At 39.5% G+C, this 24,222-nt stretch overlaps 1 protein-coding gene across 4 annotated transcripts in view; it reads right to left on the bottom strand.

Moving 5' to 3' along the window:
* The window catches only part of COL8A1 (collagen type VIII alpha 1 chain), a 132,398-nt gene that overhangs the window by 55,643 nt on the left and 52,533 nt on the right, over positions 1-24,222 (bottom strand). Inside the window, exons 2-3 of one of the 4 annotated variants that reach the window (XM_075594059.1) lie at positions 16,098-16,291; positions 15,829-15,927 (exon numbers count right to left, since the gene is read on the bottom strand). The exons of 1 other annotated variant lie outside the window; for it this stretch is intronic. The gene's annotated coding sequence lies outside the window, so the exon portion shown is untranslated. Of the gene's footprint in view, positions 1-15,828; positions 15,952-16,097; positions 16,292-24,222 lie in introns of all 4 variants that reach the window. 2 more of the 4 variants (XM_075594060.1, XM_075594061.1) reach the window with 2 other exon arrangements.

The raw sequence follows: 24,222 nt of genomic DNA on the forward strand, positions 1-24,222 counted from the left end.
TATAGGGAACCATGTTAAAAATGGTTTTTGAAGCAAAAAGTGGCACTGAGTGCTCATTTGCATGTCATTTCCCAGAATCCCTTGCTGCAGTAGAAGTGCTGTATGCTGGATGATAATGGTGAAGGGTGGGGTTGCAGACTTGCCTAAGACATGCAGATGAGCATACAGTTGTATATGTATATATATATATATATATATATATATATATATATATATATATATATATATATATATATATATATATATATATATATATATATATATATATATGTAACGGTGTTTCTGGCCCGGCCTGACCCACCCAATCTCACATTGGCCCCTGTGGTCTAACCGGACCCCATTACAGTGTAGATTTGCCTGATGGTGCACCTGTTGGCTACAGGACTCCTGAGTCTCCCGCATGATGGTGTGTGGGGAGGACCCGTCAGACAGGCAGCTGAGGTAGTGTGCTGAGTCTCACCTAGTTCCAGTGCAGCGCCTCCACCTCACCAGGGTCCCTGCGTCCGCAAGGGGATGATCCTGGCGAGGAACTCCTCCGTGGTGCTCCTCTCTGTACACTCATTCCAGATAGATACACGAGAGGGTTTCTGGCTGAACTCATCTTTATTGACACGGCAGGGCAGCTGCCCTCCACAAGGAGTATCTTCAGCCGCTCATCTCGCCAGTGCTCCCTTTAGATAGGTATATCACCTAGATCAGGGATTCACTATTCCCGCAGGAATCACTGTCCTGTGCCAGGTCCCTGGACACAGCCTCCCATGGAGTTACTATATCATAACTGACAGAACTCTTCCTCAACTGGACTTGAACTAGACAGCAACTCAGGTAGAACTTTCCAGCAACTCAGGTAGAACTTTCCAGCAACTCACTTTGCAACACAGTGCTGTGCCTTATGTAAGCTTCTGAAGCTGACACACCTCTGACATCACTAACCATGGAGTCAGAGCATGTGACCAGTTCCAGCCATACACAGGGCACCCCACCAGGGTGTGAGGGAAAACCTCCATGATTACTGCTGGCATGCCCACACTTACCAGGCCTTACTGCCAGCAGGAGAGATGACTGTAGGCATTTTACATGACCGCTACATATATATTAAACGATTCAACAGCGCCTGGGTGTATACTAGCCCCACAGTACTCCTGACAACAAACAAACCACAACAAATGGTGGTTTCAAGGAGCTACGTTGGTGGAATAGCTCGTGCGTCTGCTGCCAGGAGAGGGAGGACGTTCCCTGAGCCACACACAGCATCTAATGCTGGAACAACAGACTGTATACCTGAATTTCTAGAGGGACATCTGACTGTGATGCACCAGTAGCAGTGAGGTCTGATGTACTGAATAAACATTCGGCGAGCAGCTACTTGTTGGCGCATGGGTTTACCCATACAATGCTTAATTTGCATTGACAAATTGTGAGTGTGCATTTGTCTTGTGATTTTTTATTAAAATTTTGTTACCAGATTTTACACATGGATCGGGCGCTTTTTCTCTTGTTTCTCCAATATATATATATATATATATATATATATATATATATATATATATATATATATATTTCACCAGATTAGATACTGGCATTTATAATCCAAAAGTATATGTATTAAAACATACCGGCACTGCAACCAACTGACATTTCGGTCCTCTAAACGGAACCTTCTTCCAGGTAATGCGCAATAGTTTCATTCAATAGAATCATTGGTAGCTACTAGGGTACCTGAGTAGTACTATAGACTCTCCTAGTCTATTTTATCTATGTTATACACATTACACCACACAATACCATTTGTATAAAGATTTTTAATAAAGACATTTAATAAAACTTTTTTATTTTTATGCACACATTTATTCACCCCTGACCATATTATACTATAAGGTTTTGCTGTGCGCCTTTCAAAAGGGATCTTTTGGTGCCTCCTTTAGGCACATACCTCCAATCCTATATGTACACTCCCTTGGCAGCACGCTAATACCACCTAGGGGGTTTTTTTGAGCGAGGTTTTTCTCCACAGTAAATGCGCAATAGTTGCAGTGCCGGTATGTTTTAATACATACAGTATACTTTTGGATTATAAATGTGGTGTGCTGTCTCTTTTTGACCGTATCTAATCTGGTGAACTTGGTTTATTTGGATTTCTATGGGACAAGCATCTGTCTTTATGGCATGGATGGTGTAGTGCATTTCTGGACTTGTTTATATATATATATATATATATTATATATATATATATATATATATATATATATATATATATATATATATATATATATATATATATATATTTAAAAAAACGAATATACGATACCGTTCGTTCTGTGACTAACGAAATGCTTTTATTTGTGCGAGCTTTCGAGATACACTGATCTCTTCTGCCGGCAGTGTTACAATGAATAAAGCAAGATTTAACTTAAAAACAGTGCATCTTGGAATGTTATATTATACGAAGATGCATTACTCTGCCCATTGTGCATAGCGTAACACATTGTGCTATGCAGTCTCCTATTACTGTATTGAGTTTTTGTACGCAGATTTAAAAAAAAAAAAAAAAAAACTGTTTATATGTTTGATTTATATGGATTCTCCACACTTAGTTAGGTTATGGTGGGTAAAAAAAAGTGACATAAATCCTCCACAGTAAACAATATAGCGTCTATTTCCCTCACTTGACACTAGATGGCACTTGTAATGCACAAATTGGGAACGCATCGAGAAATATTGAATGGGCTATAGTTGTATGTGAAATGCCTCAACGTTCAGTGCTGAGGCCACTGCTTGTTAACTTGATGTATGTGTAGATAGCAAAGTCTCCATCTTTGCTGCGGACACTTAAATATGTGAGGTTTTAAAACCAGAGCACAAAGTAATTTTTCAGCATGCTGACTTGAACAAACTGGAAGCCTGGGCAGGTATTTTATTTATAAAAATGTTTTTCCAGGAAGTAATACATTGGGAGCTACCTCTCGTTTTCAAAGATGTCCTGGCCACAGAGTTATGGTGACATTACCTGGTTATATTAAATGAACAGAGGTTATGGCAGATATGCAAGTTTATGCATGTGTGAAGCATAAAAACATGCTACAGATGCAGCCACGAGTATTCTAACACTTGCCTTGGAAAATCTGGGGCAAGCTCCCAGTAATGCTGCAACATTTCTGTGCCATTTCTGCAGACAGACTAATGGCCCATCGGTTTAACACAGTGGGGGTCCCTGGCAGTCCCATTAAAACTGACCAGGGATCCCTGCTGTGTTAATCCGATGGGCCATTAGTCTTTCTGCAGAAATGTAAGAGAAATGTTGCAGCATTACTGGGAGAATGCCCCAGATTTTTCAAAGCAGTGTTAGAATACTCGTAGCTGCACCTGTACTTACAAACTACATTGGCCAAAATTAGTTCAAATGACACATGGTCATACGTTCGTATTTTAGGAAAGGAGATTTCAACCGCAGTGAATACAAAAATCGGTGAAAAAGTGGAATTCAATACCCATTAAGACTGAGACGTTAGATATAGAAGATATGTTTAAATGAAAAAACAAGTTAGATGTCCTTTCAGAAAGGAAATGTATACAGGGATATGCCACATAAATGAAACCTATGAAGGGTGTAAATCTAGGGAGGAATCTGATTGCTATTACTGGAGTCAGGAAGGTTTTCCCCCCTCTTATGAGATATAATTGCCAAATGTTTCACTGGGGTTTTTTATTTGTCTGTGGATCAATAGAAAATATGAGACATATTTGAGGAAACAACTACTGTTTAAAGTCAATACATTATATCAATGTAATAAGGTAAAATATATCCCTTATATGGTTTTGAAGCAAATATCTTTCATATATGGCTGCAAAATGAACTGAAATTGTAATAACATTATTCTCGTATTATTTTTATGTAACGTTTGCTCTAAATGGGTTCTGTAAAGAGTCCAAACATTCAGGTTCTATGTGTCGATTTCCCTTACTTGACACTAGGTGGCGCTTGTGATGCACAGATCTGGAATACAAATCTTGAAAGAATGTGTCCTGATTGAACGGAACATTTCAAAGCACACCTGCAAGTCTCTCTTTTTTTTTTATATGGATCAAAGAAAACACATCAACATACTGTACAGTAATTTAAATATGTATTCCTAGGATATACTATGGGTAGGGTAAATGTTGAGAATTAATGTCAATAGAACATTACTATATATTTATAAATTATATTTGTACAGTAATTACGTATTATTTATTTTTTCGAAAAACATTGTTATATTTAAAGGAGTAATCCAAGCAATACCCTACTTTAAATTTTTTTTTTTATATAAATCAGTTCTGTAGTATTAGATAAAATACTTCCTTTTTTTAAAATTCAACTCTTTATTAGTTTTAATATACTGATTTCTGTAGAAGGTTTTAAACACTTTCCCTGCAGTGCAAGATATGTGTAACACTTTCCTGTTACAACAATCATTTGTTGCCAATATTTCCAGCAGTTTGAGCTGCAAACTGTAACAACAGATAATGTTACCAAAGTAATATAAGAATACATTGTAGCTTCTGAGTTAGGCCGTGTTTATACCAAATGCGGCCGGCTGCGCGATGCCACACGCCGCCAAAACAAATACATGTTTTCCACTGAGCGTGCACTAAGTGCGCGCAACTGCGCATGCGAACAAGGCCGCAAAGTGCATGATTTAAGAACAGATCTCAGAAATTGATTTCCCGAGCGACGGCTGCGTCATGTGAGCGGTTCAGCCAATGAGGGGGGACCATTCCCGTGACGTCACGCCTCCCTGTTGCCTCCCGATGCCTCCTGCCTGCAGTGTAGGTTTCGGGCGTGCGCTTCGCCCTGAGGGACTGTGCCCTGCCGGATTGCGTATAATCGCAGCCTTACACTGACTGAAGGATTGATTTGAAACTGAAAGGCAGCCATTTAGTGACAAATATAAAAGTGCAAATGAGAGAAGTGTAAAGGTGAAAATTACACATGTGATTACAGTGCTCTATAGTGAATAAGCACTCACAACAATCGTGCATCGTGCATGGATGCGCTCATTTGCGCTTTTATATTTTTCACATTTTGCACATATGGTTCTGGAGTCAATTTTTAAGCGCAGCTTTGAGTGGTGTTATTTGTAGATTTATTGTGTGTATTGTTTGCTCTTTATATCACACGTATAGCCATTTAGTGAACCCTAAGAGCAGGATCTTTGCTGATCGATCACGGGAGAATGAATCGATCGGCAGCTTAGGTAATTAGTTTTCAAAAAAGGTCATCAAATGCTGCATATATTAAAACAAACATTTTTTTTTTTAAGCTGCTTGGATTGTCTCTTTAATATATCCCACAGTGACAAAATAAATACAAAACCTAATAGTACATTATAAAATATGGTGCACATAGCTAGTAAAATACTGTGTATTTTCTCTGCAATACAGACAAATAACATACATTTACAAGCGTATCCATAAATAGGCAGACAAATCAGCTGCGCAGAAAATGATCTGGAAATAATGGGACTGTTACCTCAATACAGTAAGTCTCACTATCCGGAACAATGTGCAACACTCAACATGAAAGGTATCCTCCTAGGTCGTTCTTATTTGTATTGTGTAGGGTGTCTCTGGAGATAGACCCCACTCTTTTCAGCTGAGGGAGCTCCCCTGCTTTCTGAGATACTTGCCTACATAGCTCTTGCTGGCTAGCAGCTCATGCTGGTCACGCAATATGGCAGCTCAAACCTGCCACAGCACAGGAGTGTATAGGACGCCACGACATTTAACAACCAGGAAATTACTGGCAGGAGCTCCTCCGGTAAGTATCTTGGGAAGCAGGGAGTCCCCAAAGTTGGAATTTATGCAGTTCAGATTCGGGGACCCCCGTGCTTCATACCTATATTGAAAAATAGATATATTTTTCTCTCCGGAAATGCCTTTTTTCTTTACCTGCACATAAGGCACACTTCCTGAGAAACACGCCAAGAGTTTGTGGAATTCGACATTTTACATTTATTTAATATTTTCTTAATATTTATTACTGGTCTGCTGACTTTTAATGCATGCTGTTAATATTGGTTCAACCAAGTGTATCATACCAATAACGAGGTGGGCAGATTGTAACAATGTTAAATAATTGTTGTGTTTTTTTTATGTTATTGAATGTATGTGATAAAAAGCTGAAGAGAACATGAATAGATTCCTTTATGAAAAGCCAGCAGTTTCCATTTCCCCAACCATACAAAGTACTGTAACATGCATGTGAGGAACACATTTAGGATTTGGGAAGTGAACAAAAGGAATAGTGTATGCCTAAAGGTTTACAGGCAAATGAAAAAATTGTTTAACAAATAGCTGGTGATTTATATCACCCTCCTGCTATTTCTGCCACATCTGTGTGGTTTGTATGTTGGACTGTAGTCTTGGATTGCTATCCATTTTACCCTACCAACTAACCCAAACAAAAATGTTAGACATGCAGAATGTAATGTAACTCAAGGGACTCAGAATCATTATTTGTAAAGGGACATAAAATAAGGCCCATATTTATTAAACAATGCTGATCCACAAAACATCTCTAGGCACCACAAGACACCTTACTGCCCATTCACATTAATGGGCCAGACGTTGTCTTATGAAATAACTGCTTAGTTAATATGGGCCTACATCTTTTATTTATTTATTTCCCTTTTCTGTGTTAAGTGACTGATTATTTTCAATGTTCCTACTGTATTTTCAAACGATATTCTATTCCTCGTTAATGGCTCCTTTCTTCTTCCTAACTTGCTACTTGATTGCTGTTCTACCCAGTATCATTTTTCTAATGTGAAATTCTGGGAGAATCTTCACTCTGACCTTAGATGACCTTCCAATTTAGGTCATTTTAATAGATTAAAGTATGGTCCAGCAAAGGTAATGTAATTACAGTAATATTATGTTGGCTCTATAAGGTGGGAGATAACGGCTGTCTCTGTTCTGCATCTGATGCTATAATGTGAAATTCATGTTTTACTTGGTGAAAAGGTGCTGTTACTGATAAAATATATCCATCTTGGGTCTGACAATGGGATTCAGGTAGGAGAGTATCTTGTATTTACATTGGCAACATAAAATAACCATTTGGGGGCTATTTATTGAATCTGCAAATGGTTGCAATACTGGTGGAAAAATAGCACCACAATTATCTAAACTGGATTTTTTTTAATTGATCAATCTGGTGCTTTAATGCACTGGTTTTGAATCTGACTTTCACAAATCTTCCCCTTTGAAAGAAATATTCACACTACACGATGAGAACAAAAATATATATACATGACTAAGAATAAAGTCTAAAAAATGTAAAGCATCTCATAGTTTAAAAACTTTGTGGTAGCAATTTATTTTTATTTTTTATAAAGGTGACTGCTCATTTGCATGTCACTACCCAGAATCCCTGCCTGCAGTGGAAACATTGTATGCTAGGATAGAGTGGGGAAAGGCAGGGTTGTTGACCTGTCTAAGACCTGTGCATGCACCACAAGTGGTATTTTTATTTTCTGTTCACTGTAAGGTGGTTGGTTTGTGTCACTTTTTTAGTCACCATAACTTATTTTGAGAAGACTGGAGAGAGCTATAAATGCTGTAAAAGTATGTCTGGAGATATGCGAGTAGGGAAGCTTGTTAAAAGTTGCATCATGCAGGGTGGCTTCTACTAACTTACTAGAGGAACAAGTTATTGATGAAACTCCAAAAATATGTCTTCTCATTAATTCAATGTGCATCCACATGAAATGTAAAACCGTTCGTAATTAAATCATTTGCAGAACAGAAAAGAGACGACAAAAGATAATTCATCATGCAGAATTTCATATACTGGGTGGTACTGTAATATCAAACCTCAAGTACTTCTTGCCTAAGTCAGCCGGGTGCTTCATATAATTACATTTCTCATTGGGACAACCCAGGGAAGTGCTTCTCATACTGAGCACTTAACGGCTGCAGTGATTTACTGAATCCTTTATAATCAAGCTGACTGCTCATTGATCAATTTCAATGACTGAGATGAAAAATAGAGGGGTTCGTACTGCATACTAGTATTCCTTGATAGCCTTATTCCCTCACCTGCTGTCTCTGTAAGTTCCCCATCAAACCTTTTAGATTGTAAGCTCTTCGGGGCAGGGATTTCCTATTGTCTGATTTTGGTGCACTTATTGTATTATTATAATTCCCTATACTGTTTTCTTTGTGAAGCGCTGAGTACACTTTTGGCGCTATATAAATAAAGACACACAATACTGAAAGTCAATGGGTGTACTTGCTGCATTCTCTCGTAGCTGTCCTCAAATTCGTAGCTGTCCTCAAATGAGCAATGTTTTAACGAAATCCAGTATAATTGTGTTTTTTTTTTTTAATTTATCAACATGTACGTCCAGTTTGGCTGTTAGTATTCTTCAAAATGTAATAAATAGGCTTCAGAATAAAACCCCCCCAGATAAAATGCTTCTCTACCTCTTGCTAATTGTGTCTATACTGTATATTCAAAACACCTTCCGATGGTTCTATGGTTATACAGAGTGTATAAGGGATAAGCTACTATCAATGGAGCTACAGTACCTTGGCACAATATCCTAGTTGAAATGCATCCACAAGTGTTGTAGACAGAGAAGCCATTACACTAAGATGTGTATCAGCAATCTCCACATGTCCAGATCATCGGGTGGTTAATTGTTTGTTACCACACTGTAGCATTGCTAAAGCCATACAAGGCACATCAGAAATAATTTCTAAAGGCTTAGGCGATCACCATTGCAAGATAAAGTGCCTCTAGAGATGAAAATGATATCTCTGCAATAAGACATATTTCACAATCTGGTCATGTACAGTACATACACTGGCGACACACTTTATTCGAGCTTGGCTAGTCCCACGAATTCGGGTATACCCGGGTGTATTGAGGTTTGTGACTGTTTTCTGCCCGAGTGCATTGGGTTATTTTTCAAGCAGGGATTGAAGCATTTTATTCCCGCTGGCTGCAATACTGCACAGTATATATATATATACTGCATTACAATTCATGAATTTATGCCATCTGGTAGACACGCGAAGCATTGCAGCCTATTAAATCCTAATCATTATCATTTAACAGATCAGCCGCCCATCAGCCAGGCATGAACCCAGGCTGGGAAGGCAAATGCAACGGGGCTTGTCAGAGGTGAGGAGTGGCGCATTCCAGGTATCTGCCAGGTACATACCGGGTATTTGCTTGAATAAAGTGTGTCGGTGCAGTACATCAACCACTTTATTTAGCGATGTAGAAGTACACTGTTACATATACTAACCCAGCCAACTTGAGCAATATGATCTTCATCCTAGCAGTCAGAAGAGTTCACATATGTAAATGAAATTGAATCTCTCCGTCTAAAAACATTCCAGTTGTCTACATTGAAAATAGACCAAGTTCATTATGAAATACTTGAGCAAAGAACACTTGTGGTTTCCTTCACATGAATAAACATCGCATAGCCAAACATGAAAACTGTAACATCAGGAATGTAAATGGGCAACATACTACAACAGAATAAAGTCCAGAAAATGCTAAGAATCTCTAACATTGTGGTGGCAAAGTGTTTGTGCTGGTTTGTAGAAGACTGGAGTTTTATAAATGCTGTCAAATGATATCTGGTGAAATGTGATTAGGGAAGATTTCTCTTAACTACAATGTAATGTGCAGCTCAGAACAATTTCAACTGGACTGTAAAAGTATAAGGCAGTGTATGGGACTCGGCCGAAGGGCACAGAATCCCATTCGTTTCTACTCTTCCAGAAGGGTGTTCCCTATTGGCTTGTATAGCATGAAGCTGTCATTCTTCATTTAACGCGTCTTTGTCTCCAAAACCACGGCTATTTTGGTTACATTGTTGATCTCACCAGACAACACGATAGTCATTGTGTAATGCAGCAAGCCAAGTGTCTGCTTTTCTAAGCTCTGCATCAACTCCAGACCTTTTCATTCTTACAGAACTAGCTGTACACAATATTAATGTCCTAGCACTCCTCTGGCAGTATAGAGGTGCCAGCAAATGTCTTCTAAGGGGCCATGTCAGCAAGGGGTTACAGATGACTTCCCATTACAGTATAATGCACTTTATTACAATACATACTAGTGGGGTATTTAATCGGGTATATAGGAGTGATTGGTGCCTAATAAAACATATACATACTTCTCAATAACGTTCTGAAACTTTTGCTGTTTACTTGGTAACAGTTTGTTATTCCTACAATCTACATGTACATTCACACCAAACACTTTTTCTTTTTGTAAGATAATCACCTAGATATTATTATCCAAACATATATACTATATATTGATATTATTATTCAATAAGAAAATGTTTTTAAGGGTGATTGAAAAAAAAAAAAAACAAGTACATTGAAATTATATTTCTTGTTGTTTTTTTTTTAAGTTGTTTAAAAAATGTGTTTTAAAAAGGTGCAGTTCCACATAGGACAAAAGTGAATGAATAGCAGAGATACTGTATGTTAAATGTATTAACGCTTCTTGACAGAGGTCAGTGTGTTTGACCGAAACATTGATCTATGTGGATTAAAATCTCTTTTTGTTGTATGAAGACATCTGGAGCGCCGGTTCCTTTTAGTTTTAGGAGGATGTGTTCTATGTTACAGGTCTCCCCCGCAGGGGATGAGCGCTGGGCACCTGAGACAGTTACATAAATCCAGTGAGTGCACCTATTTCTTTCTCCTTAACACAGCAAATGCAATTTTCTTTTACCTCACAAGATATAGATGCTCAAGATATAGATGCTCGGTCAACTGCAATTGTTAATTAATGTAAAAAAAATTAATCTATATAAACATGATTATGGGGTCATCAACAATAGAAAGCTGTAGTATGGTCATGTACTTTTGTGGTTTTCTATTGGCTGCCAGAATGAAGCTGACCCTGCCACAGCCATATTGTTCTCCAGGGCAACAGTTTTTTAAAATATATATTTTATACTATACATGCTTTTTGTATTTATTCAATAGGATTTAACACTCAATTATTGTTTAACAGATGAAGCCAACTATGTTTTAATCTCTGAAACCAATAAATGCCTTTAGTTCATTTTGTTTCTACCATGGACTGAACTCTATACAAACAAATCAATTCTCATCACACATTTTAATTTCAGGAAGATGTTCAATATTTGAATTTGCAGAATAGGGGACTTTTTCTGCGATGTCTTGCTCCCTGTGACAGTGAAGGTCTTAATGGAAGTGTAGATCCTTCCCAGTGGCCATTGATTAATGCTACTGGTGGATGCAGAGTAGCATTACATTTTTATTATTAAACCAGGAGTACCACTGCTTTTATATTTATAAAATTGCAGTTCCTATTTCTCTTTAACTGTGTGCTCCATTGCATGTCATTTCCCAGCATCCTTAGCTGCAGCGGGTGCTGTATACTAAGAGATGATGGGGACAGGCAGAGTTGCAGACCTGTCTGAGACATTGAATTGACAAGTGATATTTGTACTGTATTTACTTATTTCTCTTTAAAAAGGCCAGTCAACTTAGTGCATAATATAATAATAATAAATAACAGCTAATCAGTGTTTTTAGCTTTCATAGAAAGATCCAATCATGCTGAACTGCTTTACTTATTGCCTACAGTTAAAGAATAATATGCATTGCATTTCTCCAGGGAACACCTTATTCAAACACAGCCAATTATGTTTATTTAGTTAGGATTAACAATGGTGTGATAATTACTCGGCAAATAAAGAACAGCGCAAAACTAGCAATTGACCCGAGGCTTTGAGGACTGACAAACCGTTGTATCACCAACAGGCAGTAGATAAAGATTGTAAAAACCCTCCAACGCATGTTTAACATGGAAATATTAAAGGTAAAAAAGATAAACTTGTACAAGACTGATATTTGATATTGTAAAAATGTGTCAATCAGCTACAGGTAACCTATTAAACATGCCACTGTCCTTAGTTCACTTTTTCTCTAGGCGGAACTACACTTGAAAGAAAAAGTGATTTATTTTAGTAATAACTTCTCCCATTTTGTTTTTGAAGCATAAATAATGTACAAATCAACCTAAAATATGAAGAGCTTTGCCCTGTGTTTTTTTATTATTTTTTTTTTTAAATGTTCTTGTATTTTTGCGTATCAGGCTTGATTCTACTACTACTACTACTACTACTACTACTACTACTACTACTTCTACTACTACTACTACTACTACTACTACTACTGCACACTTATAATAATTGTTTTGCAAGAGTACATACATACTGTAGTATGCTGTACATACATTTTATTTAGTTCCAGTGGATTTAGTTACTTTTTATAACCCAACATGAGAATCTGCTGTTGAATTAGGACTACATTTAGGTTCTCCAGTGCAGGGATTCCTTTTCCTCTTGTGTGCTTTAATGTTTTATTAATGTGTTATTAATTCCCTGCACTCTGTCTAATTTGTAAATTGCTATGTATGTTGCTGGTGCTATATAAATAAAAAATATACATCTATGCGCTGTGACATTTCTGTGTAAGACGCAATGAATCCACTTTTTTACATGTAGAGAGGGCGATTCTGTTTTATTTAAGTTAGTCTATTCTCTTCCCTTCCCAGCCAGAGCAAAAGACATAGGGTCATTGTCCATGGGAAACTGTCACAAAATAAACACCGCTATAAAGCAAGGAATGGGTTAGAGGATTTAGGAATGCACTGGAAAAGTAAAGTTCACAGTGTGTGGAGAAAGACTAATAAGAATGAGAACATTCCTGAAGTTCACACCACATTATAGACATGATCACAAAGGTGCTGTCATCAGTTACAAGCTACAATTTATAGTCTTTTTTTCTATGCTGCAAAGCCAGACTTGAGAGAGAGTGGCTCGTATTTTTTGTAGGGTTCGAGAATGATTGCCGCTTTAAAGCACCTTTTTTTTTACTTTATCTTTTCATCCACATTATAACTTATGTTTTCTTTTCTTTTTCATGTGCTGCTTTTTAAGGTAGTCTTTACATTTCACAGTCCGTGCAATATCCTACAGGTGTTTTTGAAATAAATCAGTTCTGTAGTAGTAGATAATACTTACTACTTTTTTTTATTTTAAAATTTAACTCTTAATGCCATTTTAATGAGTTTTAATATACCGAGCATCTTTTTATTTCTATAACATGTTTTAGCCCACCTCCACAGCAGTGAAAGATCTTTGTAACATTTTCCTGTTTTTGGTAATTTGTTGCCAATATTCCCAGCAGTTTGAGCTGTAAACTTTAACAATAGATAATGTTACCGTGGCAATATAAGAATACATTGTAGCTGCTGAGTTGCACTGACTGAAGGATTGATTTGAAACTGAAAGGCAGCCATTTAGTGAACCCTGGGAAGCAAGATTTTGATGAACGACCATGGGAGAACGAATCGACGTCAGATTAGGACATTAGTTTTCAATAAAGGTAATCAAATGATACAAATATTAAAACAACATATATATATATATATATATATATATATATATATATATATATATATATATAGATATATATAACATTTATTTATTTTTAAGCTGCTTGGATTGCCTCTTTAAGATGTTTATCAGATCTTGGATTACTAAACAAACTGCTTTGGACAACATGAAATATTGCACATGCTCGTAAATCTGATCTGTTTTCCTCCCCTCTCAATACTATACACATTTTTTTCAACAAGATGTAATAAACACTAAAATGTTAAACATGGTATTTTAAATGCAAAAATCCTGCTGTTTATAATGATCAGAGAAGGACCACACATTTCTATTATTGTATGCATTGTTGCAATTTGCAACAAAAAAAAAGAATGAGCATTGCATCATTATTTATCATTTTACAGTATGTCTGGATGAGGGTTATTTCTGATGGTGAATATAAAAGTTAGTCTCTTGTAAAGTCCATGGGCGCATGGGAGGGAGGAAAAAAGGAGAAGGGGAACCACTGTCCCAGAAAATATAGAAGGACATACTTTTAGTTTGAATAAAAATACTGGAAGTTAGTAAGTAATTATTGTTGATACATTGATGAGGTGGCAATGTGGAGGCGATCTAGTCGCACTCTGGAGGCTGGTGTCTGCTCCGTGGGTCTTCGCAGTTCTTTCAGCAACTTCTGATGACATCAGTGCATGTTGTCTGCTGTGCATTCCACGCTGGTTTCTGGCACTCTCGGGCCTTGTTGGCGGCCCAGCTTCACCCTGCGCGTTTTGCAGACAACACTTCTGCTTCTTTGGGGGTCCCGTCCAGGGTGTGACTCGAGCGGCTCTTCGGTGCCACCTCGTCCATGTACCAACGAATATAGTATTATGCTATTATAAAATGTTCCATATTCTGAGTGCAATATTTTGTTTGTTTATACATTTAATAAACAATGTTACACTGTATATATTCCTTCTATTTTCTCCTATGAACGACCATTAAGTAAAAAAAGAAGAAAAGAAGGATGATAATTTACACAATAACAAATCACAGTTTCCCGAGGAGCTAGCAACAAGAAAAATTGCAGTGAGTGCATTACTTACTAAGTTCCAGTATTTTAAATGACATGAACAGTACTTCACTATATATATTTTTTCTCTTTTTCTCCATTTCCATTTTTCCTCCCTCCTATGTACAGATGAACTTAATAAGAGACTAACCTTTTTTGCACAATGGTACCCTATGACCAGGCAGCAAAGATAGGGTAACTTCCTGCCTCTCATCTGTCTTCCCTACAATCAATCCTAAACGCTGCTGCTAGAATCACTTTTCTCTCTCCTAAATCTGTCTCAGCGTCTCTCCTGCTGAAATCCCTCTCCTGGCTTCCTATTAAATTCTGTATTCTACACACAATTCTCCTCCTCACTTTTAAGGATACACACACCTGCTCCTCCTTACATCTCAACCCGAATGTTTCGCTATACACCTGTTCGACTTGCAATCTGCTCATGAATGTCTTTTGTCTAGCCTTTTTTTTTTTTTTTTTAAATCTAAAGCCCTCTCCCGCCTAAAACCTTTTCTCATTCCCTGCCCCACACCTCTGGAATGCCCTTCCCCCTCCCCCTCAATATCCGACTGGCGCCCTCTCTCTTCACTTTTAGGACCTTTATTAAAACACACCTCTTTAACGAAGCTTATGGGTAGCTCTGCTGACTGACACTATACATGGTATAGTATTAAGTCCGGTGTATTGTAAAGTGCTATGTACCTGAATGGCCCTATATAAATAAAGATATACATACATTGTTTTCCCATTTTGTTCCCCACTAATTAGAATAATTAACTGTGGACTACCACTTTCATCTTAATACAGCTCAACCCCCTTATAACGCTGTGCTTGGGGTCCAAAGAATCACATCGCGTTATAAGCACATCGCGTTAGAAATAATGTACGATTGTGTGCATTGTACAATAAAGTATTTAAGATACCAATAATCGTGTTGTAAAGTATTCATAGATATGAAAATTGGGAGCCACGCTTGCATCGCGCTATAAGCAGATTCGCGATTTAACGGATCGCGTTATAACGGGGTTGAGCTGTATATGTAATATACTGTATTGTACTAATCATTACTATTTTCAATACTCTAACTTTACCAAGTAATTTATTAACCAACTGGTACACTGGATTTGTATTAATATTTTGATCTACTAACTGATGTATTTGCTTGAAACACTCTCTCAATACAAATACTTGTAAGAGAATTTAGGGCCAACCAACACACTATTTCAATTATTTTGTGAATATAAAATGCTTGCTATCTTCACCCTGCTGTTTCAAATTCCAGTGGGGCTGGCAGTTTAGTTATTAAAATGTTTAGAAGATTATTGAATTGCTTACATTGATGCTTGCAGATATAGAAGAAAGAGCTCTGGATATGTAGATTTCATATAGGACTGGAGTCAAATGTGTAGAAATGTTGGTCTTCTGAATCACCACCTGCAAAGAGTTTTAAAGACAGCCCTAAGAAAATATTATAACTCTGCTTCATTGGTGAATGATATACAGAATTAGTTCACTGCTAATGCACTGTAACTTGACTGCATGCATGCATAGCAGAATATAAACCAATGGAGTACATGTGCTAACACAGATCTACTCTTCATTACCTTATCATTTTTTCCTTGCCACCCAAGTTGGAGGTTGTCATCATCTGGTGGGACTCCGATCTGTCCCAAGGTTCAAGCTTACTGGGAAAGTGGGAGGTGTTTTTTGACTGAGGGTTTTTTTCAATCCTTCTGATGTAGAGTAGGCAGACACAAAGGTGAGGTTGGGGGAGTTCAGGAGATGACCAAAGAGCTGGCTGTAGAAAAATGAATTAGGACTGTAATTCCGACATGTTATACTTTAGACATACTTTATTAGTATTTGACATAATATAATTTTTATTAGGTTTGACCTTTCTGTTTGGACAGGAACAGCGCAACAGCACATGCAAGTCCCTCCAAGCAGGCAGAGGATAATGCTCTCACACTATGCGTTTCGCTTGTCGGCATCAGGAGTATGATTAGGGTAGGAAGAACCTCCCCTAAATATACTCCTGATGAAGCTGACAAGCGAAACGCGTAGTGTATGAGCATTATTCTCTGTTTGCTTGGAGGGGTGTTGCCTGTGCTGTCACGCTGTTCCTGTCCTTACTTTTTCACTGTGATTGGAGCTCCGAGAACCGGAAGTGACGACGTGGCCACTCTCTGTTCCATCCACAGAGAGTGGATGGACAGTGGTGAGATGGCTGTAACTCTGAATAGTGTATGAGCCTCTAAACCAATGCATTTAACTTTGTTTCACATTGTGAGTGCGCAATCCGATGTGCTTTACTTTGAATTATATATAAATATTTTTAAACCGTCTGCACTACAGTATATCCTGCTCTTTGTGTCCTTGGAGGTATACCTCCTTCTGCTGATTTACAAGATCTACTGAAAATCAACCAAGAACACCTGGCTGCAATTTTAACCTGTTGGTAACAGAAGGATTTTCTTTATAATCAGTCAATTTGGGTTATTTTATTTTCTCAACTTGGTGAGTTAATGCGTTCTATCTGTGGGTGTTTTCACTATATAATCACCATCACTTTAGATTTGCACTGACTTACTGATTGCTTCGACTACAAATGTAATACTGACTGAGTCTATGAAGTTTTTCAGGGGGGGGCAAAATTTTAACGGCCAGTGCCCAGCGTGAAAGTGGTGGTGAGTGCACCGTGGCGAGCGAGCCCGACCAGCATAAGGGGGGTTCCCCCCCCCCCCCCCCCCGAGAAAATTTTGAAAAAAAAGTGGGCAAATGGTGCATTTTCAAGCAAATTTGAGAAAGCTTGAAGGTTAATAAAGCAATATTAAATATTAAAAAAACACCATTGCATGCAGTTGCACCACATTATTCATACACACACTCTCCCCCCCTGCATCTCCCATCTCTCTCCCCCCCTCTGCATCTCCCATCTCTCTTCCCCCCTGCATCTCCCATCTCTCCCCCCCCCTCTGTATCTCCCATCTCTCTCCCCCTGCATCTCCCATCTCTCCCCCCCCTGCATCTTCCATCTCTCCCCCCTCTGCATCTCCCATCTCTCTCCCCCCTGCATCTCCCATCTCTCCCCCCCCTGCATCTCCCATCTCTCTCCCCCCCTGCATCTCCCATCTCTCTCCCCCCCTGCATCTCCCATCTCACTCCCCACCCCTGCATCTCCCATCTCTCCCCCCCCTCTGCATCTCCCATCTCTCTCCCCCCGCATCTCCCATCTCTCCCCCCCCTCATCTCCCATCTCTCTCCCCCCCTACATCTCCCATCTCACTCCCCCCCCTGCATCTCCCATCTCTCCCCCCCTGCATCTCCCATCTCTCCCCCCCTGCATCTCCCATCTCTCCCCCCCTGCATCTCCCATCTCTCCCCCCCTGCATCTCCCATCTCTCTCCCCCCCTGCATCTCCCATCTCACTCCCCCCCTGCATCTCCCATCTCTCCCCCCTCTCTGCATCTCCCATCTCTCTCCCCCCTGCATCTCCCATCTCTCCCCCCCCTGCATCTCCCATCTCTCCCCCCCTGCATCTCCCATCTCTCCCCCCCCCTGCATCTCCCATCTCACTCCCCCCTGCATCTCCCATCTCTCCCCCCCCTCTGCATCTCCCATCTCTCTCCCCCCTGCATCTCCCATCTCTCCCCCCCCTGCATCTCCCATCTCACTCCCCCCCTGCACCTCCCATCTCTCCCCCCCTGCATCTCCCATCTCTCCCCCCCCTGCATCTCCCATCTCTCCCCCCCCTGCATCTCCCATCTCGATCCCCCCCCTGCATCTCCCATCTCGATCCCCCCCCTGCATCTCCCATCTCTCTCCCCCCCCCTGCATCTCCGATCTCACTCCCCCCCCCTGCATCTCCCATCTCTCCCCCCTCTGCATCTCCCATCTCACGGTGAGAGTGATTAGGGGTGCAGGAGGGAGGGCCAGAGGGAGAGTCTGGGTGCCGGATGGGGCGTTACAGCGCGGGAGAGCGGAAGGGCACGTGGCGGCCCCCACCCCTGCCCCAACCTCCCCCCACCCCCAATCTCCCTCGCCCCCCCAAGCTTCTTTGCCCCCCCAATCTCCCTCTCTCCCCCGCATCTCCATCTCTCCCTGGTCCCACGGGTCCCTACCGTATGCGGCCATGGGTTCAGACGGACGGTGAGGCTGGAATGAAACAGACGGTTCGATCGAGGTGCTGGCTGGTGTGCAAAAGCACGGGAGAGTGTGGCGGCCCCCACCCCTGCGTGACTGCTGCTGTCTACTTTCGCTAAAGCCCCGTCTCCCATCCAATCCCGGGCCGCGGCCCAGCATATTTTATTAAATTAATGCGAGGATCCAGGGGGGGGCAAGCGCCACCCCATGCGGACGCCCATGCGTGTATGCTATATAGAATCAGCTGTGATACACTGCTTTGTGTATCTGCCATTACTTGACAGCCCGAAATGCCACAAGTGTATTAAATCTCAGGGGAAAGATTAGGACTTTCTGTAAATGAGGGGGGGGGGGGAATCATGGAAAAAAGCTTTCAGGAGGCTTGGAAATTCGTTTCTTACAAATGTAATTTTAAAGTCATAAGTGAAACTAATTGAATAAGTCAATCTGCACCCAAGCTTATTATAATTAAGGCAATTTGATTTCTTCTGTTTTTCTTGGGGGAGTACTAAATAACACTATTTGATACTATCACCATATTAGTGTTACACAATAGAGTACTGTACATATGTATAACATACTAACAAAACATTGTAGTACCACATTGTAGTTATGGAAACAGTAGCTAATTTGTAGGTTATAATACAACTATACAAATCTAACAGTCGCTGCCATTTTAAAGTGTTGTCAATGGTACAGCATACCATAGTTTTGGACTTCCTTCTCGGGTGAAGAGGCAAAGAAACCTTGCTATTGAGGAACTTTGTTGCAGAATTTAAAATGATCACATGATCTGTGGAAAATAGCTGAAGCGCTCAAATGCAGGTATATCTCAAAATGATAATAAGCCAGACCACTGTACCAGGGTACTAACAATTGATATAGTACCTATTGTGTCATATAATGGGTACTATCCTCCTGAAGACAGGTGTTGTGTGGTGCAACCCACTCACCATATGTCTCATTGGCAGGTTCCCCTGAAAAATATGCAAATACTCACATCCTGGTAGGGCAGGCAGGCTGCTGTGCAGCTACTCAATGCAATACAGGGAAAAGGGAGACCAAAAAGCGCACCAGCACAAACGGAGCAGGAAGAAACCAGAACAAAAAAATGATTAAAAGGGCACTTTAATGTGGCAAAAGACCCATCCAATGCATTTCGAACGTCGCAGCGTTCTTTTTCAAGGAAAAAGAACGCTGCGACGTTCGAAATGCATTGGATGGGTCTTTTGCCACATTAAAGTGCCCTTTTAATCATTTTTTTGTTCTGGTTTCTTCCTGCTCCGTTTGTGCTGGTGCGCTTTTTGGTCTCCCTTTTCCCTGATCACATGATCTGACCTAGTGTAATGGGGTGAACGGTTATAACTTTTTTTTTAATTATTATTATTACACGTACAGACATACTAAATGTTTCCTGCTTTATCCTCCCTCGCCCCCCTGAAATTTACTTCCAGATCTACTAATGCTCTTAAAATATCTGCAAATCTACCACAGTAGCTACTTTATTTAAACAATAACACCTTTTCTTTCAGTAGGAATTTGGTAGCCATGTATTTTAAGCAGTCTGGCAGAGCATTTCAATCTGACTGGTTGTGCACAATCCATTCTGAACGGCTGATACTTTTGGAATTAAAGAGTCTGATCTACAGATATTTTTCACTCAAGTGAGGTTTTTTAAGCGATAAAGGATAAGCTACAGTAGCATTTCTGAACCAGTCATTGTAAAAAATCGATGACGTGAGACCTATTTATCTCTCACTCATGGACACAGCCCCGGGTTAATTCATAATTCAACGTACGTGTTAAAATGGTCACTAAAATAGAACATATAAATCAAAAACACTCAGCAAGTGGTTGCTCCTTTGTCAGCAAAGAGGGTTTCAGAATATACAAAGAAAAGCTCTCCTGTAGTGAACAGTCCTATTAAATTGGCATAATTTAATTTCAGATCATTATCAGACTATAGACAAGCTAACCTCAGGATGCATTCTACAGCAGCAGCAGCTAGGGTTTGTATAACCATTTAGGAGATCTTCCCTTGATAGATATTTTTTTTTGTTCTGAAAACTTCAAAGAAACCAAAATCCAGGTATCAATAGGATAGATACAGTATGATTTTTACACACCCACCCATACCCATAGTTTAGTAAATAGTAAATTGCTGTCGTTTTTAGTGCTGTCTTACCAATGCTGTGCTATTGTATTTAATTCATGTGACATTGTACAGATCATCGTTTTTTTACACAGAACTGTTTTAAAAAAACAAACCAGGGAATTCTTCTGATAAACTTTTGGAAGAAACATGCAGGAATGTAGCACAATGTTTTGATTACCCCCGTTTCAGGTGAGGCCAGTATGTTAGTCTGGGAGTTATCAGTCTGTAATGTTTGTATAGTAGCCACTGAAGCTAAAAGTTCTGATTTTAATCCAGATCTTCTATAGCTAAATATAGTGATTTCAGTGGAGTACTGTACATAAGCAATTAGGGCATTCTGCAACAACATCTGTACACACACACACACACACACACACACACACACACACACACACACACACACACACACACACACACACACACACACACACACACACACATATAGGAAATGGAAATATTACTGTATGCTCATTTGCATGTCTTAGACAGGTCTGCAACCCTGCCTTTCACCATTATCACCCAGCACACAGTGCTTCACTGCAGCAAGGGATCCTGGAAAATGACATGCAAGTGAGCACACAGTGCCACCTTTTGCTTCAAAACCATAAAACATAGTCCCTTGTAAGCTTATGCTTGCTGCATTTCACAGCTTTGAGCACAGCCTGGGTTAAGATGCATAGCCAGTAAATCAACCCACAGACAGCCGTTTCGACCTTAATGGGTTTCATCAGTGTGGGGTTGGTTATACTGGCTATGCAAAAATGAAGCAATGAGGATGGGTTTCACCACACTTAGTTAAGTTATGGTGGGTTAAAAAAAAGTGGCAAAAACCCTCCACAGTAAAGCATATAGCAAATGGAAATATTACTGTATGCTCATTTGCATGTCTTAGACAGGTCTGCAACCCTGCCTTTCAGGGGACCATGTTATATGGTTTTGAAGCAAAAGGTGACACTCTGTGCTCATTTGCATTTCCCAGAATCCCTTGCTGCAGTGAAAGCACTGTATGCTGGGTGATAATGGTGAAAGGCAGGGTTGCAGACCTGTCTAAGGCATGCAAATGAGCACACAGTAATATTTCCATTTGATATATATATATATATATTTGCAGACCTGCCTAAGACATGCAGATGAGCATACAGTTGTATTTGCATATTTGCTTTCCTGTGGAGGGGTTTTGTCACTTTTTTTACTCACCATAACTTAACTCAGTATTATGGTATAGCCTATCCCATAGCCTCTCATGCATACCCAGTTAAAATCAACCCCACACTGATGAGACCCATCAAGGTCGAAACAGCTGTCTGTGGGTGGTTTTCTGGGTATGCACCTTAACCCTGGCTGTGCTCAAAGCTGTGACCATGCAGCAAGCTTAAGCCTATAGGGAACCATGTTAAAAATGGTTTTTGAGGCAAAAAGTGACACTGTGTGCTCATTTGCATGTCATTTCCCAGAATCCCTTGCTGCAGTGGAAGTGCTGTATGCTGGGTGATAATGGGGAAAGGCGGGGTTGCAGACCTGCCTAAGACATGCAGATGAGCATACAGTTGTATTTGCATATATATATATATACAGTGTTCGACAAACGCAGCACACGTTTGGTACTAGGTGGCGAGTAGATTTTTTGGTGATTTGTCGACCACTGTATATATATATATATATATATATATATAATTTTTTTTTTTTTTGTCAGACACACTCAGGAGCTTATTAAAAAAGTGAAAAGATTTATTTTTATTATCTACATAAATGTTTCAGTCCTGTTCCAGGACATTTCTCAATACCTATGGCTTATTGTTCATTATGGGACTGAATAAAAGTATGGCTAGCTGATAATGAACACACAGGGGGCTCAATTTTGCTTTAGACAATAATGATACCAAAATATGTCATACAATGTTTACATTTTAAGGTTTCAAGCTAGGATTGTTTGAAAGTGCATAGCGTTCCTTCTGTTGTCTGTACACTTAGGCATGGTTTTGCATTTCTTATATGTAGAATACATATATATTTTCACTGGGGTTAAAAACTATGCAAAGGTTTAGAGGACTCGAAAATTAACAAATTTAGCTATTTATCAATCCAATACGTTCTCAAATAATATTTGACCTTAATTTTATGCCAAATGCTGTGTCCTTGTTGTCAAGACTTAGAACAGACTGGCTCTTCGCCAAAGTGGGGCTGAATACTGACCTCAGTTTTACAGATGTGCAAAGAAATCCCCAGATGTTTGAAAACCACATGAATAAAATTATGCAAATCAATGATAATTTTTTTTAGAACTAATCAGTTCACTTCTGGGTTTAAATACTATGGCTAGTTTTTCTATGGTTATTTGTAATTAATCCAATTCTGAATTGTTGACTCTGTAATAGTCTTTACATGTTCATAAAGAAGGATTGGAAGTGATATAAGAAAACAGATTAAAGTGTTGGGAAGAGAGAATAGCAATTTTAGGCTCTGAAAAATAAACAGAGATTTCAGACATTAATGATGTAGACTATTTGGCCAAAGGCTAAGCCTGTTGAAGATGGGAAAAACATGTCTTAAAACAAGACCACATTGTGTTCCCAGAAATGTTTTCATACAGTAATTGTACTTATTGACCCTTAAAAAAATGTGCAACATGTAGCACTAAAGCTGCAAAAGACAATGACACCCTCATCTACTTTATATCTGTTTATTTAGGCTGTTGTACAGTAAGTAAATGTCACAAGTTAAGTCTTCCTCTGAGAGATCTCCAGGTGTTTTTTATCTGTCTGTTAAGACCTTCAACGGGTAATAATCCAGTTCTACACGAGCAGTGACACTCACAACACATGGTAAGACCTACTTACAGACGAGACAACGCGTATTCTAAAACATGCCTTAAACTTGCTTTAAACTAGCCAGGTACATGCTGGGTACATGCTGGGTACATGCTGGGTAAATTTCAGTGACATTTCTGCAGAGACTAATGGCCCATCGGATTAACACAGCAAGGGTCGCTGGCAGTCCCATTCAGTTTGAATGAGACTGCCAGGGACCCCCGCTGTTAATCCGATGGGCCATTAGTCTCTGCAGAAATGTCACTGAAATGTGTCAGCATGTACCCAGCATGTACCCAGCATGTACCTGGGTCTTGTTGGCGATTGCCACTGGTTTGTTTTAGAATAACCGTCGGCACTACAGTAGGTGGTGTCCGAAACTCAAGAAGAAACCAACAGTGTTATTCCAGCACAACACGGTGGCCAGTTTCATTAGCGTTTGTGTTTTTATTCTAAAAAACTAAAAATTGTGTTTCGATTTTGACAAAACTCAAAATAAGTAGGACTTTTTTTTTTTTTTTTTTTCAATGTTGAAATTTGAACTACCTGTGCATAAGGTCTCACGTTTTCCACTTGTAAAGTCAAAAGTTCAACCAGAGGATGAGTATCTCTCAGGTTTTGGTT

Source organism: Ascaphus truei, chromosome 3 (assembly GCF_040206685.1).
Source record: "Ascaphus truei isolate aAscTru1 chromosome 3, aAscTru1.hap1, whole genome shotgun sequence".
Classification (NCBI taxonomy): Eukaryota; Metazoa; Chordata; class Amphibia; order Anura; family Ascaphidae; genus Ascaphus; species Ascaphus truei.